At 36.3% G+C, this 12,234-nt stretch overlaps 1 protein-coding gene across 1 annotated transcript in view; it reads left to right on the forward strand.

Annotated features, from left to right (window-relative positions):
- The window catches only part of LOC136854526 (uncharacterized), a 104,172-nt gene that overhangs the window by 9,775 nt on the left and 82,163 nt on the right, over positions 1 to 12,234 (forward strand). The window contains exon 3 of the mRNA XM_067130864.1: positions 5,661 to 5,711. The gene's annotated coding sequence lies outside the window, so the exon portion shown is untranslated. The remainder of the gene's footprint in view (positions 1 to 5,660; positions 5,712 to 12,234) is intronic.

A 12,234-nucleotide genomic window follows, 5' to 3' on the forward strand; every position in this document is an offset into this window, starting at 1 on the left:
TTCTGCTCACCAGTTTTATTTATTTCTTTATTTTTATAAAGTCAATTCGGCACTATCCGGTTCATGCTTCTATCTATAATACGTTTTCTTATATAAGCTTATAGAAATTAATAACACGTTTTCCTATATACGCTTATAGAAAATAGTACTAAGTAATAATTCCATCTTACGCTCACGTCGTTCGGAGAATCGAGAGGCCGCAATGTTTTCAACCTGACTTCGCAAATGAATCTACGCAATTATTGTGTGTGTGTGTGTGTGTGTGTGTGTGTGTGTGTGTGTGTTACAGCAGCTACAGTAAGGACGCAACCACGACGAGCAAAGGATCAAACAGACTAAGAAGAAGAAGAAGAAGAAGAAGAAGAATAAGAAGAAACGGAGGATTACGCTTACAAAACAAACCGAACGGCTGAAATCTTTCCAACCTAACTTCACTAAGGAACTCACGCAATTATTGTGTGTGTGTGTGTGTGTGTGTGTGTGTGTGTGTTTTAGATCAACTCATAAGGACGCAACCAAGACGAGAAGAGGACCAAACAGACAAAAAACCAGTGTAAAATGAAGAACAAGAAGAAGAAGAAACTGTTTTGTTTATTCACGGCTACGCGGCGTGCGAGAGTTGACGACCTTTAGCTAACCGACTGAGATGCGGTCATAATTTTTTTTTTCCCCGACAGCAGGAAAAGTGACTTTTGGATAATTGTGGGAAAATCGTTCGATGAATATCTTACGTACGAAGTACTTGTTTGGTCTCAACAGTTTACTTTATTGAAGGAGAGAACTAAAGAAATTATTTTAAAATCTGTATACAGAATTCTCGCAATGTTTTTTAATCCGTTATATTTTCTCGTCGGAAATTTGTTTCAGCTGAAATAAGGTGAATATGGAAGAAACAACAAAAATAATAATAAAAAGTTGTTGTGTTGTAGATTTAGCTGGCCTTATGCCAGCACGGGCGCTTACGCCTGGTATAGGAGGCAGTCATTATTATTATTATTATTATTATTATTATTATTATTATTATTATTATTATTATTATTATTATTCAGAAAATGAACCTTATTCATATGGAACAAGCCCACCACAGGGGCCATTGACTTGAAATTCAAGATTCCAAAGAATACGTTAGTGTTCATTTGAAAGAAGTAACAGAGGGTAATATGCAATACAGAAAGGAGAGATCAGTTATTAGAAAAGAAAAAATAAATTAACAAATTAATAAACAAATGAACAATTAATATGTAGTAAATTACTAAAATACAAGAACTATTTTCGGGTAGTAATGCGTTGCATCTTCGCTTGAACTTGAACATACCAACTTATGAAATATTTCGAGATATAATTTACCAAATAAACCCACAACTCTATTTCTTAATCTGAGCAACCGCTGCCCTTGCAAGAGGATTATACTTCAGAATTGTATATATATATATATATATATATATATATATATATATATATATATATATATATATATATATATATATATATATATATATATATATATATATAAAGAAGTGGGAGGGACGGGATGGGATAAAGGACGTTCGAGTGCATAGTTTAGCGACGCTTGGCAACACCGTATAAATCAAGAGTAAACGCCTTAACTAAAACCATTTGACAATGCGCTATATTACCAAAAGTTAGCTGGAGGCGTCTTGCACAAAGTGTCCAAGTACCATTTCGATCAAATACTTAGTTTGGAAGATATTTGCGAAAAACGATGACTCGCCGTCCCTCAAATGGATAACAGGTAACTGACTAATGGTTATCATTTGTCTTATAAATCTCGTTCATTTGAGTTGTTTTCTCATTCCGTGCGGAGGTGGGGATTCATTTTCTTGTTATGTGAGTGCGTGCGTTCGTTTTCTTCTTCTTCTTCAATCTCTAACGATCAGTTGAAAAAATGCAATTGCATTTGGGGGTTGAGGGAGTTTTTCAAGGTCAGTGCAATGCCATGAATTTGTTTATTTCTTATTAGTCAAACATACATATATATATAAATATATATATATATATATATATATATATATATATATTTTATATATATATATATGTGTGTGTGTATGTGTGTGTAAGTATGTATGTATGTATTATGTATGTACGTGTGGGTGTTCAGTACGCAGTAATCATGGAAGTAATGACTAATAAAAGATAAACAAATTCATGGCATTGAACTGACCTTGAAAAACTCCCTCAAATGCAATTGCATTTTTTCAACGAGAAAATGAATCCCCATCTCCACGCGTAACAAGAAAACAACTCAAATGAACGAGATTTATAAGACAAATGATTACCATTACCCAGTTACCTACTATCAATTTCAGGGACAGCGGGTCATCGTTTTTCTCAAATATCTTTCAAACTAATCATTTGATCGAAATGGTACTTTGACACAGTGTAAAAGACACCTCCCGCTAATTTTTGGTAATATAGTGTTTGGTCAAATGGTGTTAGTTAAGGCGTTTACTCCAGACTTACATGGTGTTGCCAAGCATCGCCAAACTATGCATTCGAACGTCCTTTATCCCTATCCCGTAACCCCCTCTCCCTTCCCCTCCTCATCCCTCCCTCAACTCACTTTCCTGGCCTCCCCATCTCCCTTTCCTGTCTACGGGGGACAGCGGACGTTCGATTGCGTCGATTAGTCCTACTGACTCATGCGACTTTGCCTTTAAAAGTCAAGAGTAAACGCCTTAACTAACACCATTTGCCACTATGTTGCCAAAAATTAGCGGGAGGTGTCTTGTACACCGTGTCAAAGTACCATTTCGATCAAATGATTAGTTTGAAAGATATTTGAGAAAAAACGAAGACTCGCGGCCCTGAAATCGATAGTAAATCACCAGGGTTTCTCTCCCTGTCAAAGGTCTCATTAGCTCTCGAGGCGCCATCGTAAGATTTGTGTTAACTATTAAACCATCAAATTAACGTCGCCCCGGGCCATATTTTGTCCTTGGGGACACCTACGCACCCGTCGGGAGGTGCTGTTTGAAGTTTAATTGAAGTTCGGGGGTCGGAATGGAGATAAACCGACTGATAACTTCATGACGGATGAGATGGAACTGGAATTGGAATATTAAATTTAGGTCATAGACCAAACGCTGGGACATATGAGGTCACTCAGAGCTGAAAGGGAAATCGAGAATAAAAAGGTTTGAAAGGTGTAACCGGAGGAAAAACCTCGCAGCTGCACTATGAATCAATTGTTAGGAGGGTGGATAGCAAGGTGGAAGAGAAAGAATATGAACGGAGGTATAGTAAAAGGACTGAAAGGGGTTGCAGCTAGGGGCCGTAGGGACTGCAAAGAACCTTAAGTAATGACTACAGTGCACCGCGTGTGGTGCACTGACGACACTAACCCCCTACCCCCAGAGGGAACAAGAGGGGAGCACTGGCTTCTCTAATAAAAGTGAACTTGCAAATGTGTGGATGTTTGTCTTTATAATGCATTTGTTTATGGAACGGGATTATTATTATTATTATTATTATTATTATTATTATTATTATTATTATTATTATTATTATTGTAGCCTTTGTCGGAACCATAGCTACAGGAAAAATCCCGTTTTCTATTTTAACAGAAAATGGGACCTGATTCTGAATGAGAGTTATTGGACTTTGGGAAACTAAAAGTCAGGAGTGAGTTCCACAGCAGTTGACCGCATGTTTTGGTTAGCTGCAATATAATATTCTGGAAGTGACGGCATTAAGTATCATGATAACTTTTCCCTTTCGTCTTCATAAGGAAAATGGGCAGTTTTTCCTTTGTTAAAGTAAGGAAACAACATGTTTCTACGTCGTTAAAAAGAGGAAACAATATGACTGTCACTTTTTAAAATGCGTAAAGGGGTTAATCTGTCTTTCCTTTGAAAAAAAAAAAAGGTAAATGAGCATCTTCACTGTTAAAATGAGGATAAGAGGTTTCCCTTTGTAAAATGGGAAAAAGGGGTGTTTTTCTTTTGCAAAAATGAGGAAAAGGTGGCTTCTCCCACTTGTGAAAATAAAGAAAAAACTTTTCCCTTCCACGAAAAGGAGGTAAAGATTTTTCCCTCTCATGAAACCTCGCAAAAAATGAGGAAAGGAGGCGTTTTTTCATCATGAAAGTGAGGAAGAGAAGTTTCAGCTTCTTCTAGGAAGAGATAAGGAATCATCTGTTGACCTACAGTAAAAATAAATCAACGCTTTGATTATCCCATCGAGAAAAAATGGTTTTAGTTGTGTGTGTGTGTTTTTTTTTTTAGAGAGGTTCTTCGTCACTTGTTATTCCAAAATGGAAAGATAAAAATCAAAACCATTTCTATAAACATAAAAAAACTTAGGTTAAAAATATCCTGTGACAACGATTAACGTATGGGAAGCGTATTTCGTTACTATCAGAGAACCTCAACATAGTCCAGTGACTCAAAATATATGTATTTATCCGTAGACTTTCCCAAGTCTGGCAATGATTTCGATATGCCTAAAAATACATGAAAATTATTTTGTTGAAAATCTTCTTAGACAGGAACTTTAGGGTAATGTCAAGATGTTCATTATGGCAGAACCTCTCTCTCTCTCTCTCTCTCTCTCTCTCTCTCTCTCTCTCTCTCTCTCTCTCTCTCTCTCTCTCTCTTTTAATGATAAATTAATGGAGCAAAAACTGGTAGATGAGAATAAGGAAATATTTAAAATCGTGATTGCTATCACTTGAGAGCGCTTGTTCTGTAATAATAATAATAATAATAATAATAATAATAATAATAATAATAATAATAATAATAATAATAATAATAATAATAATAATACTGTTGAATATTATTAATTACTATTACGTCGATGATGCTGATGATAATGATGAAGAAAGTAACAGTTATAATACTGATACGTTCTTTGTTGATATGACCTTTCGTGATGTAAACAGTCATGTATAACTTTCTCTCTCTCTCTCTCTCTCTCTCTCTCTCTCTCTCTCTCTCTCTCTCTCTCTCTCTCTCTCTCAAGACTGATCTTCCCATGGCCCGAGAAACAGGAAAATCAGTCTTAGGGTCTCAAGAAAAGTGTGTTTTAATTAAGTAGGCCCAATAGCTAGCACTAACAGATTTTTCATAAATATGTATTTTTAAAGTTTCGTCTGTAAATTTGTATTTAAAGAGTGCAGTATTTATGGAGGTTGAAATTGAATTATCTTAGATTTTTTGTTTGGAATTATGTAATCTATTGCAAAAAAGGGAATATTGTGGAATTTGTAAACAAAACGTGTTGTTGTTTATTTTAATCAGCTTTTTTAAGACGCAGGTGGGGCTGACTGAAGAGTGTCGTAATTCTATCACATATGCGATGTGATCAGCCTTTAAGATTAGTTCGTCCTCTAACAATATATATATATATATATACATACACACACATATATATATATATATATATGAAAATTAACAATTACCTGAATTATATTTTACAATAGGATATGTATTTTACAAAAGTTCTCATAACCTTCGTTATCAAAATATTTCCAGACCATGCTATGTAATCAATAATGCCTTAACAATATATTATGAAAGTAATGATGGTATGAAGATATACTGTATACAAAAAAATGCATGATATAACTATACCCTGTTAGCTTTACTTAAAAACAGTTCCCAAGTATTCTGACTATCTACTATTCTTTTTCTTTTCAGCAACGATAGGAGACGGCCGTGTCAGCCTATACACAGGGCGGCCTATTCATGGTAAGTAATCACATATTACTTAACAAAAATCGCAGACAAACATATCGTACCTGATAAGTTGCTTAAATTACTGGCGTGACTTTTGATGGGTCAAACACACAAACAAATAAATAAATGAACACGAAATAGTCGCTGAAGCTTTTAAGAGAATTCAATAGTCTGGTCAATACTTGAACGGGTGACCACTAATCATAGCCAACAATTCCATTTCCCCCCTCGCCCACCCCACCTTCCTATCTTCTCTTGTGACAGCCGGGATTAACCAGACTACGATGCGGTCGCGACCAGCTCATCACCGAGAATGCCCTTCTCATAAACTCCGTCCGATGCCAAAAAATATAACGATCACATTTGGCCGGCGGGCATGCGCAAGCAGTAATCTATTAAGCCTTCAAACACGGGCTCGCATTGAACACACATTCTTTCTTCGCCTTCACATTCGTTTGACAACTGTCGCGTCGTCGTCTTTATAAATGAGTACCTGGCAACCGCCTCCCATACGTTCGACTTGAAGGACCCAATTCTCTTTCAGATTCCTGCCAAAATATTTCGAGTGCATTCGTTGTTGCCAGAGGTTGCCTTCTAAATGACCTTTGATTTATTTTTTTTTTATTTAGCTCTTTATTTGATTCGTTTAGTTGGGTCGTCGTTATGTTATATATCGCCAGTCATTGCAGGTAGGATCGTTTATTTACTGTGCTTGAATGGTTATTGCATATCATGCACATTGATGGTAATGAATTATTGCGTATTGCTTTTAAATTTGGTCACCTTCGTATTTTTCGTTTTACGATATGTTTTAATATTTATATACAAAATCCTACCTCATTCACGTCATTATAATTATATTTCCGTCATAACCGTAATACCTATGATATCAAAACATACAAGTTTTCAAAGTAACTTTTGTTTTCAAGTTTTGCATTTTTTTACTCAAGCGATCAATTTCCTGCTTGTCCTACCGTTTACTCCTTCGTAACTTCTAAAATCTCAAATGGCTGCGATTTGTCTCAAATTAAGTGGCTTAAACTTTTCCTCATCTCTTCCTTTGCTCGGATTGGCCGAACTTGATCTGGGCTACTGTGTCAGTTTAATCTCCTCTTTGTAAAAGAATTAACGTCAATTTAAGTCTTACTGGGTTCTCTGGAACTGTTACTGAAACTCTGCTCGTGCCTCTGTTATCTCTGATCTATTAAGATAACCTTTGCTCTTTCCCCCTTAGGAGTAGGACAGGCTCCGCAAAAGAATAATAATTATCATGTGCAAAGTCAAACAGAATAGGTCACGAAATTCTATAATGGGTTACATTTATATCATAGTCAATTCCTCATGCTTTATTCTAAGCACGTTTTATGAGTATCCTGGCCTGAAAAGGCTGCCTTCACGACTGCTAGTTGTTATTCTGATCCTTCCAAGGCATGGCTGTGTCCCCTCTCCCTCCCCCTCCTCCTCCTCCTCCACCTGGCCTTCATCATCATTATCATCAGCATTCTTGCCATCATACAAAGCGTCATGCCATATTCAGCGTGCTCCTCGCTCCCGTTGAGCGACCATGAATGATATGACCACCCTCGGCATTCAGGACAAGACGATTTTCACAACGTGGGGTCCGGCTGATTGCGCGTCTCTCGTGCGCTTTAGTTTCTCTCATTATTCTTCCAATTGCCTCGTCCTTCGGGAGGTATTGTCTATTTCTGTTTGTCTTGCATCAATCTGGCAGCGTTGCTTTGTAGGCTCATATCAACCTGGCGGCGTTGCTTTGTAGGTTATCAGATGCGATCAGCGTAGAGGTCGGAGGGATGAATTAATCGAGTGAAAGTAAGCAGGACAGTAGTAGTAGTAGTAATCGCAGGGATGCTTCCTTGTACCGGCTCCCACGTTTGACTCAATTAACCTTCTCTTTCGGTTTCCGTAGATTGTTGTGAAAGTTTTCCTACCTTCGTAACATCAGTTTGGATTTCATTCCGATAATTGCATAAAATTACCCTGAACTGAGGATAGAACCAGCTCCTTTTGTAAACAAAAAGAAACTAACACTTTTCCTACTCTAAATGAGACTTAACTTCTTCAAAATTAAACATTTTTCCCCGTTTTTGTATTCCGTAACTCCTAACTTTTGTTCTTCGAAGGGATGTGTCTACCACATCGCGTGGAGTTAAGTCCCACTCTATCTTAACTTTTTTATTATATTTTACCCATTATTTTAATGTAATCATTACTGGAACAGATGAATATATTTAAGTTTCCCCTATTGGTAGTCGCCTACTAAAAAAAAAAAAGTCTAACATCTCATTTACATGGAATAACAATACGCACTCAATCGCATATTAGGTCAGGTTAATGGGGGGGGAGGAACGTCAGTGGCAAAGACTGAATGAAAGTGAAACTCTGCAGAAGAGTAAAAGGTGGGTCAGACCCAACTGCTATTTAATGATTTTAAGTCTGAGGAGCAACGGATATTATTGCTAAACTTTATTGCTATTAATGAACTTTATAAATAACCCATGCATAATTATGAACAATATGCAATCAGAGTTACTTGGCAGCTATTCAACTGCAATCAGACGTGAAGCAGGTCAGTCAGTTTTAGGATATAAAACTCTACAGAAAGAAAAAATTTAGACGGTTCTTCGTTCTAACGGTTCCAAAAATTCGAAATTTCCCACTAATAAGGAAAAACTAAGGAAAACCATTTGAATTTGTTTTCCAATGTATTCTATAGAACTTAAATAATTCAAGGTATGAAGCTACGAAGATGATAATGATTATTACATTATATACAGTGATGAGCATGAAAGGAATAGGTGAAAGATACGTAATAATAATAATAATAATAATAATAATAATAATAATAATAATAATAATAATTGAAGTATGTTAAAGAAAAGCCCACTGTATCCCATATCGACGCACATTATCTGTAAGCCCCCTTTAAGCGTGAGTTCACAACTAAAAGAAAACTGATTAAAAAAAGGAACAATAAGAGTGACGTAACGACAAATGGATGAGTCAAGGGTTAAAAGGACAGACTGAAAAAAAACAAGGTAGTTGCCAACAAGTGAACAGCGTCCCGAATTTGAATACTACGCAGCCTGTTTCGTTTTTTTTTTTTTTTTTTTTTTTTTGCCGAGTGTATTTTTTTTTGGGGGTGGGGGTGGGGGTTCTGTTTGTTATCTAGTTTCTATTTTATCTTTCACTGTTGATTAATATTTGGTTTAATCTGATTCATATTTTTAATATTTTTCATCCGATTTTAAGATGAGGAAGCAGTTTGTAAAATATTGTAAAAGTTACTGGGGACATGTAGGAGAAATACAGAGATATATAGTTTTATTTTCTCACCAATAATAATAATAATAATAATAATAATAATAATAATAATAATAATAATAATAATAATAATAGTATTTGTACAACTGAAGCTCTACAGAGAGCTCTCGAGAACCTGTACAGGTTCCCAAAGCTTTCTGTAGACTTTTATTCTTAAATATATTTGTACAGTTACACAACTGTGGAATTCTTTTTGAGTTTGAAGACTCATGCTACTATGAATAATAATAATAATAATAATAATAATAATAATAATAATAATAATAATAATTTTTGACAGACTCTACGGATGCGTCCACGCTGTCATAGAATATATTTTAAACACATAACTTATTTCACACACATCTCAAACACGTTGAATACAAGTCAATTACTTACTGGTAGTTGTAACCAGTGCTTCATACGACTGTCCGCCATTTCCAAGAGATTCGTTCTTCACGTCCGGTCGCTGACTTGTCTTCAACCTGTTTGTGACATATATGCGATGAGTTCCCTACATATTTATATACCAAGGAGTCAGTGTAAAAAATAAGGGTCATTTAAATCATTTCTTGGTGAGGTTTGAAATCAGTTAAAGGTCCTTTGAAAGTTAGAATCCAGGTTAGATTATCAAGTTTTCTAACATAAACTGAACTTGAAATTAAACTCTTATGAAGCTAAATTCTCCTTCAACTCCAGATTCATATCTGATACAAGAATGCGTCCATATCTACATTACTTCATAACACACCAATTCAAAGGTACTTTAACTCAGTTTATTGAGAAACCTAAACATATAAATTAAAGAAAAAACAAAAATAAAAATAAAATAATCGAAAAAAAACAAAAGAAACACACAAGGCAAATCCCAGCCATGGTCAGAGAACTCTGTAACCTTCGTTTGAGAATATTAGCAAACACTGTAAGGCTGCCCTGGCTGTTCGACGTTTAAGCTCCACCTGGGCTGTTTACCTGCAAATTCTTTCGCCCGACTCTACTTGCTCTCTCTCTCTCTCTCTCTCTCTCTCTGTTTCTCCGTGTCTTTCTCTGTCTCGTATTATTTCTCTCATTGTATTTTTTATTCTTTTCTTTCCACTCTCTTTCTCTAGCGCTGTCTCTTATTGTAATTTTGGTTCTTTTTCTTTTCTCTCTCTCTCTCTCTTTCATTGTATTATCTGGTTCTTTTCTTTTCTCTCACTCTCTTTGTCCCTCTTTCTCTCTCTCTCTCTCTCTCTCATTATCTCCATTTCTCTCTCATTGTATTTGTGGCTTCCCTCTCTACCTCCTTCTAATTTTATTTATGGCTTCTCTCTCTCTCTCCCTAATAAACTTTTCCTTTCACTTTCTTTCTCATTGTATCTTTTCCTCCAGTCTCCTCTCCCTACTCTCTCTCTCTCTCACTATGTGTGTCCTATTCCTTTCTTCTCTCCCTCTCTCTCTATCTCTCTCCAAACGAGGCGCCTTTTACCTACTTTTTAAGAACTTAGTAGGTTTCCTTCTGCCTGTGACATTTTCCCTCGGAACGAGACACTAAAAAGGAGCCAAGGAACATAGAATGGCAACTGGTTCTGTTCTACACTATTTCTCTTCAGTCGTATTCATCTCCAAGTTTTATTTATTGAATCTGTTTCATTTTTCTCTCTCTCTCTCTCTCACGGGCAGGCAACTGGGTTTGTTCTGTCTTCTCCTAACTGAAACAAGCTAATATCACTCTTCTTCTTCTTACAAAAGCAGTGCGAATTTTAATATAACACTGCTCATGACAATGTAAAGTAAGTATACCTTAGTTTTGCCAGACCACTGAGCTGATTAACAGCTCTCCTATAGGGCTGGCCCGAAGGGTTAGACTTATTTTACGTGGCTAAGAACCAATTGGTTACTTAGCAACGGGACCTACAGCTTATTGTGGAATCCGAACCACATTATAGCGAGAAATTAATTTCTATCACCAGAAATAAATTCCTCTAACTCTTCATCAGTCATGACAATGTAAAGCCTAGTATATTATTATTATTATTATTATTATTATTATTATTATTATTATTATTATTATTATTATTATTATTATTATTATTATTAAAATGTATTATTATTAAAATTATTATTATTATTATTATTATTATTATTATTTTTATTATTATTATTATTATTATTATTATTGATGATGATGAGAACCCAATTTTATTCAGGAAAAAGTCGTGAACTTGATTAAACATTTCCAGCAAACTAACAAATAAAACTGAACAGGCCTTATCAATACCAACACAAAGCAGTTAGAGACAGTAATCCAACTTCACTCCAACATCTGACATCCCCCCCCCAACCTCTCCCACTCACCCTTCCCCCTCCCCTCTTACCGACCGACTGGGTTTCAGTACAGGAACTCTTCTTGTAGGGCTTGACAATCTTTCTGCAAAGCTTTGGCTGCATAATTTTTTTTTATTTTATTTTATTATTGTTGTATATTTGTAGTGCGTCCTTCACTTCATTGGATTTACTTCTCTGGTGTGTGTGTTTGTGTGTGTGTATAGAGAGAGAGAGAGAGAGAGAGAGAGAGAGAGAGAGAGAGAGAGAGAGAGAGAGAGAGGGGAGACATATTTGCGCATGGAACACTTACTCAGTGCTGGTTCCATTGCTTGTTAAAACCTTTATTTTATCAGGTCTCATTTCCGGGACGAGGATGCAACCCACACGCCCTTCATCACCTGGCTGCCATCCACCTCAGTCGACTAACCACCAGAAACATAATTTGCCCCCTTATACCGACCGATGTAATGACACAGCGGGTTTTTCAGCAAACGGGCTCGAGTGCTAAAGTAGGAAAATGCCCCTGGCATATTGACCGTGAATCTATGACGCTCTTTGTTTGGCTAAGCTATGATTTATGCAGGTAAACGACGGAGAGAGAGAGAGAGAGAGAGAGAGAGAGAGAGAGAGAGAGAGAGAGAGAGAGAGCATGGATCTTTCCATGAATAATTTTTCTCAGTGTTAAAGTGAAAGTAACGAAGTAATATAAAAACAAGATAGGAAAAAGAAGGGATATAAAACACGAGCTTCTATACGGATATCGTAGTCTTCTTTAAAAGCCCCATGGGAACACGGAAGCAGGTGGGGAATTCTAATACCCCATGGGAACACGGAAGGAATAGAAAGCCCGGAATCACAGAGCAAACTGTGAGAGGATTCTCAGCTGTGCATTATCTAAACGAAAAGG

This window comes from Macrobrachium rosenbergii, chromosome 29 (genome assembly GCF_040412425.1).
Source record: "Macrobrachium rosenbergii isolate ZJJX-2024 chromosome 29, ASM4041242v1, whole genome shotgun sequence".
Classification (NCBI taxonomy): domain Eukaryota; kingdom Metazoa; phylum Arthropoda; class Malacostraca; order Decapoda; family Palaemonidae; genus Macrobrachium; species Macrobrachium rosenbergii.